This window comes from Spermophilus citellus, assembly GCF_964194105.1.
Source record: "Spermophilus citellus genome assembly, chromosome: 2".
Classification (NCBI taxonomy): Eukaryota; Metazoa; Chordata; class Mammalia; order Rodentia; family Sciuridae; genus Spermophilus; species Spermophilus citellus.
The window spans coordinates 56,734,731-56,742,102 of NC_138183.1; positions in this window are offsets into that span (position 1 = coordinate 56,734,731).

Below are 7,372 nucleotides of genomic sequence, written 5' to 3' on the forward strand. Positions count from 1 at the left end.
TAAAATCTAGTTAGTGTTAGGCATTGGGTTGCTCACTGGGATACCCAGAGGGCCATGACAGGCACCTGCCCTTGAGAAGATAAATTTGCATGGCTGAGGAGTTGGATTTCATCCCAGAGGCAACTGCTTTTTAACCCTGTTTGTGTATTAGTTATCTGTGGGCATCTAAAATACAGTAATACTGTTCCAATGGGTCAGCAGACTTGGTGGATAGCAGACATTGCTCTTTAGGTTTTTAAAACTTCACAGGCATTTTTGCTGCTAGGCCAGGTAATAGGAAATTAGGGAGTCACTAAAAACTTCTGATCACAGTAATTAGGAACAGTTGCTCAGATTTCTTTTAGAAAGAGAACAATTGTGCTTTTTCTCCTTTTGTTTGTTTTTGCAGTACTGGAGATTGAACCCAGGCACACACTACCACTAAGCTACATTTCCCAACCTCTTTATTTTCTAGTTTGCAACAGGGTCTCACTAAGTTGCCCAGGATGGCCTCGAACTTGCAAATCCTCCTGCCTCCTTATCTCAAGTGGCTGGGATCACAGTCATCCTGTTTCTCCTAATTCTTCTTGATGCTTTTAGTTGTTTTTCACTGAAACTCTGCCAAGTTTTTTAGTTTTCAGTTCTATGCAATTAAGGAGTTACATTATTCCTACCCCATTAACTCAATTGCTTTTTTTGTTGTGGTTGGTAATGGTGCTGGGGATTGGACCCAGGACCTCATACATGCTAAGCATGCACTCTACTCAATTACATGTTTTATATCAAGAGAAAACAGGAGTCTCTGATTATTCTCCCCAAAATACATTGTTTTTTAAAAATCACATTTATTGTACTTATTCCTCCATTAGTATTTAACTTTATAATTCAAAGATTTTTCAACCATTATTGCCTAAAACTTGCTTCAGGTGCTTATTAGCAGCATCTCTCTCTAGGTTCCACACCCAGTGAGTCTGATTCAGTGGGTTTGGGAGATGCTCAGGAATTTGAAATTTTCCAACTTTTTCACAATGTAGATTTTTTTTTTAAACAAATGAAATGGTTTTAAAAAGAAATAAAAAAATAGAATATCACCAAGAACACCTTCAAGTTCTCTACTTTAAATTAAAAATTGTTTTCATTTTGCCACATTTGTTTTCTCTACTTAATGAATGCATGGTAGTATATTTATCATGTATTTTTATTTTTCAGAACTATGTGAAAGTAAATTTTGGATATCCTGACGCTTTACCCATAATACTCCAAAAGGCATCTCCTCAGAATAAGGATATTCTCCTACATAATTAGGGGAAAGATATCATTGCTTCAAAGATATTTCCAAGATATTGTCTAGGTTTTTTTTGTATCTCAATGGACGTCTTTTAGTTTTCTCTCAAATATAGGACCTACACCTATGGAAGTTTTAGACATCCTGGTGGGCAAATGGAGGAGAACGTTGGGGAGCAAGACATACTTCAGGCCAAACAAAACAGGTTTCAAGTTGGTTCTGGGTAGATTTCACAAAGTAGGTCAGACAAATGTCTCATCTTGCCATAATGACCATTCCACTTGATAGTTGGACAGGTCATACAGCAATGTGGATGCACTCCCACACACTAGTCTTAACTATAAAAAAGGTGAAAAGTTCTTTCCTCCTCTGGGGAACTTCAAAGAAAATCCTCTTGTCCTCATTTTTATGATAGAAAGGTGACTGGTGAGTGTACATTAAGGCATCTACATGACTAAATACACACCCTGACTTACGGGATTAGATTTGCTTCAGCATACATCATTAAATAACTTCCTGCTGTGATTGAAGGGTTAAAATCATGAGTCAGTATCAGATTTCGGGGGAGTAATAAGAAATAGGGATCACAGGAGTTGTAGTGTGATACTTCTGCATGCTCTCTGATACTATCTCCATAAAACAACATCGGCTGCTACTGCACACAGTATGATTTTAATATGTTCTTTTAATATTTACAGTGTGCCTATAAAAGACTTTGTAATAACAGCTGGTAGTTCCCGTGGTAATTAATAAACGATAGCAAAACCATCATCAGATTGCTTTGGGAAAGTCTCTCAGAATGCTGGCCTGGGGAAGATTCCTGGGTACAGGACTTTCTAAACCTGAGGTCGACTCCTTTTCACTACTTGCCTACATGGCTCCATAGATGATTTTCTCTGAGTTCTTTCTAAAACAGCAAAAACTAAGGAGAAAAAGGAATGAACAAAGAGTTTGACTTTGCAAATTAAGTAGCTAGCAAAGCTAACCTTCCTGCTTGTGCTCTTCATTCTATTGGTGCTTCTGTCCCCAATTCTAACTGGTCTCTTCTCTTTTTATAATCTTGTCTTAGAGATAAACTAAGTCTTCTTCATCCTAAAACACAAGCAGGAAACAAAACATTAACTCCTTTTATTACCAATTTCTTGCAGTAATAATGCCTCCTGCCTCTAATTTCTAAGTAATCTACTTTCTTGCTAGTTCAAATCACCTAGTTATTAAACATACATTGAATTACCCAGGAAAATTCTAGTCACCAAATCTAATGGCCTTTCCTTAAGACCCATGATCTTTAGCATGACCTTTCCTCAGACTTTCATCTTCTTGATCATTCCTCTGCCTGTCACCCATCCCTTTTCTCCCCTTCCTTGACTTCTGCAAACCTTCAGTATCTGTGATAGACAAAGCTCAGACTCAGAGCCCTCCTCAAGGGTCTGCCAACCACTCTGACTCTTCTTTCATATTGTTCATTAATTCAACCAACCCATTGAGCATCCATGATGGATCCGACATTGTGAGAAGAATGGAAAGATATGTAAAAATAAGACTGGATCAGTGCTCCATGTAGCTCACTGTCTTGTGGGGAAGATGAATAAGCACATAGATAATCCCAACCTGATGAATGAGTCAGGAGAATCCAATGGGAGCCCAAAGGAAGGTGCCTTAAACTGGTTATTTCAAAGGAAGACACTACCAGACATCTGCAGGGTGAGCACACAGTCAGCTGCTGGGGGGGGGGCATGGAAAATGATGGTCCAGAAAGCCAATCTGTACTATGGGGACATACATTAAAAGGCAAGGCAGAGGAAGGGGATGAGAAATGGGAACAGGGAAAAGACTGAAAATGCCAGATTATGATGATATTTTATGCCATGGTAAACATGTCCTGTTTTACAGTAAACACTTGAAGCAGGGAGTAAGAATGGTTAGATTTGCTTTTATGGACAAGTGCATGAATGACAGTGTAGAGAATAAGTGGGGGTAGGAGTCAGATTGGAGGCAGAAATGTACTACTGCAGTTCGAGGTAAAAAAAAAATGGCAACGTGAACTAAGATAGTGCTGTAGGGATGGAAGGAATGAATTGTTTCAAGACATATTCTAGAAGTGGAATTGATGGGGTGGTTTGGTGACTGGGTATAGATGGATTGAGAGAAATAGAGAAGATACATTCCTAGTTTTCTAGCTTTGGCAATAATTATTCTGGAATTTGGGATATGGGGTAGGGATAGAGGTAGGGCCCTTTTGATGAAAGTTTTTTTTCACTTTTCTTTTTAAATTTTTTTGAAAGATTAGTTTTCGAACATGTTGGGTTTGAAGTTTTGAGGGATGTGGAGAATAATTTTTCATAGCATATAACTAGGGTTTTGTTCTTGTTCTGAAATGAGGCTCTTTTGATTTTGAAAATTCCAATGAGAAGAAGTTTAGGGGACAATAAGAAATTAAAAATAGCGAGAAGGCTTTATATACTCTTATTCTTATCAAAAGCAATGTTCAAATCATATGTAGATGTTACTCATACTGTCTTTAGCCTTCTACCTTAGCATGAGAGTAATACCAGTTGAGTTACTTCTTACACCAGATCCATGTCTAAGTGCTTGGCACACACTGACTCATTTAATCCTCAGGTGTTCTACCACGATGACTATTATGTTACCTTCCGTTTACATAAGAAGAAACTGAGGCATTGGGTAGTTAAGTAAGGTAGACTGGGGAAAAAGTCAGGCATTCTTTCTCATTATACTCTTTCTGAGATTGAGTTTCTAATTATCCACAAACTCTGACATATGGGGGCCTAATATGGCCTGCTGCCTGTTGTTGAAAATAAAATTTTATTGTTATACAACCATGCCTGCTCATTTACATATTGTCTATGGCTGCTTTGCAATACAATGGCCAAGTTAAATGGTTACTACAAAGATTATTTCACACACACACACACACACACACACACACACACACACACTATTCCTATCTGATCCTTTACAGAATGTTTGTTGACCTCAACCCAAAGGGTTCTAGTCACCTGAGCTGATATTTTTCTTTGTGTGTGGGGGGTTGAACAATGACCATAGTACCTTACAGCCAAACTTCTGCAAACAAGATGTTAGAAACTGATCCTTTTTTTCCCCCCAATGATAAAACCATTCACCACCTCATTTGCCTTACTTGTCAGGATTAAAAAGTGACAAGTATCTTTCCCTAAGCTATTAATGAAGATAGTTAAAGGACAAACAGATTAAACATTAAGTTGATGTGCAGGTGCAATGATGCACACCTGTAATTCCAGCAAAAACCAAAACCAAAAAGGGCTGAGGATACTGAGGATGTGGCTCAGTGTAAAGTGTACCTGTGTTCAATCACCACAAAGAACTAACAACAACAACAAAAAAAGAAGTTGGTGGCTTGTTTTTGATTGTTCCTACTCTCTTACAGAAAATGAGGCAGAGAAACTTTGTTTGCCTTAAGAATAATGGTACCTTTTTTTTACCTTTCATGGCTGGTCCCAAAGGCTTTGCATCTATGTGAACCCACATAACAAACATCTGGGGGTGGGGGTTTATTTGAATTTGGGTCTGCAACTCAATAGAAAACAGTTAGATATATTGACTTTCGAATAATTGGAACATAGGAGATTCTTAATCGTTTTTTTTTTTTATCAAATACTTAAATATACAATAGTCACTTTTCAAGACTCTGCCTTCTTATCTCTGCTCTTACTACAACCCCTTTCTTTGGTGACCTAATCCACTCTTACTGTCTCAACTGTTCCTGCTGGTAGAGGTCTCCGGAAGCCATTTAACATCCTTGAGGTTGCTTACGATCTCTGCTCCAGTCTTATTTTATCTATTGATATGACATTTCTCTCTTTTTTCTCTCTCATTTCTCTCTTTTATAATGAAACCTCTCAGGGAAAATCTCAATCTCCGTCCTTCATGTACAAAGGGCAGAATCATCAAAATCCATCAATTTTTATTACTTATTTATTTTACAGGGATAGGGATTGAACGCAGGGCCTTATGCCTGTTGAGCAAAGGCTCTACCACTAAGCCACACCCTCAGTCCTGCCCTATTTTACAGTTGTTCTTGACATTTTACCAAGGCAGGACTTTTCATCATCTTTTTAGGTAATTTAACCTTCCCACTCTCTTGGCACTCTCTTCATCCCACTTAAATTAAGCTGCTTCTAAGTAGACTAAGGGAAAAGGGTGACCTGCTCAAAACATTTCTTCCTCCCACCTTGGAAGAGTCCTTGTGTAAACTGTGGAGCCTCATTATTGGAAATGACAGTTACTTTATTGTGCAATTGACTCAGAAAGGTTCCTGAAGAATCTTGATTTTTGAGTCCTGACAATGGGAAGCTTTCATCATTAAGTGGGTTGTTAAGACACAATCAGTCCAGGAACAAATCTGTTGTCCCACAAAATCAGATTCACTGCCTTTCAGGGAGGAAGGGCACTCCTACACAAGAGCGGGAAGAGTGGCATCTTCTCTGAGGTATGCTCCCATTGAGGGATTCTGAGGTGAGCCTAAGGGAGTAGTATTAGGTTGGTGTTTGTTTTAAGGTGGGATGAGGAGAAGAGGGAATTAACTAGGAATTGCATGTTTCCAAGAGGTGAAGATGACTGAGCAACTGAATATCACCAGTGACAAATGGAAATAACAATTTTTCTGAGTTGTCATCTGTAAGAAGCCAGTAATCATCCAAAGAGGGGGGTCATTATGGCATTTTAGAACTGCTGCATGACCTTTGCAGATCGTCCTGTTAATTTTGCACCTGGATTTGTCTGTCTTCCTAGCCTGATTAGTGGCAGGACTTCGAGTTCAAGTTGATTTTCAGTCTTTCTATCTCAAATAGATTTTAACTCAGTGTTAATGTGGAGATTAAGTGCACATAAACATTCACCAAGATAAATTTCTTCATTGGCCCTTAACCAAGTATAAGAATCTCAAGTTCACCTTAACAGAAAATTCTTAAGCAAATGGCAAGCAGATACTAGGTTCCAATTTAGGACATTTAGATCTTTCCAAATGCCCTATTGCTCTGCTTTTTGATAATGCTACTATCCTTGCTAACAGTCTCTTCTGGCTCAAAGTAGGTCATTGCCCTTGTCTGAAGCTTGATGGTTCTTCAGTAGACATAACATTATTTTTGAGACTCACCATAACTTGACGGTTTCTTTCCATTTGCCTCTCTCTCTTTCCATGCACTCTACATTTGAGCCACACCACATGGACCCTTGCATTTTCACGTATCCATGTCTTTGTTCAATCACTTCCCCCATTCTGAAATTTCTTTCCCTTTTTTGTCCCAAAATCTTATTCTTGGGGCTAGGGGTATAGTTCAGTGGTAGAATGTGTGCTCAGCATTCATGAGATCATGGGTTCAATTCCCAGAACTCTCCCCAACCCCTGCAAAAATATCAACAAGCTTCCTTAAATCAATATCCTATTCCCAGTTGCCTGAGGCAAGAACTTTTCTCCATGAAATCACCCTTACCCAACCTATTGAAGTTACTAGCTGCATCTTTAGCATTTTCATAGTATTTTGCTTGTAATTATTCAGAAGCTCTTATCTTCTAAACACACAGTGGTTTTATAGTTTTCCCTTGATATTTAAAAGAAAGTTATTTTACTCACCCTTTTTTCCTAGGAAGAGTTCTTTACGTAAAGTTCATGACTTCATTGTGATGCTCTCAAAAGTGTGAGACAGTGGGGCAGTGTGTAAAACTTTGTCCATAAATGTATGTACATGTTTACATACATTGTGTGTGTGTGTGTGTGTATGTATTTGTGGAGAGAATCATCAACTTTCATCACATGCTCAGAGATATGTTATCCCCCCCCCAAAAAAAAATTAAGAACAACTTTTAGATTATATTAGACTACTGTGGAATGGGCACTCTGCCACTCAAACAGATGGAGGAGATGAGTATAAGCAACCAAGAAATCACGAATGTGCATCAAATGTGGGTGCAAAGGGCATGGAACCCATCTGGGCAGGTGGAGAACGCCATCCACCCAAAGCTGCCAAGGGCTATTAGCCTGTATGATTAAACTCTGGATTGCACTGACTTTTGAAATTTGCAGTAAAATCCAGTCCTCCTTAGTCA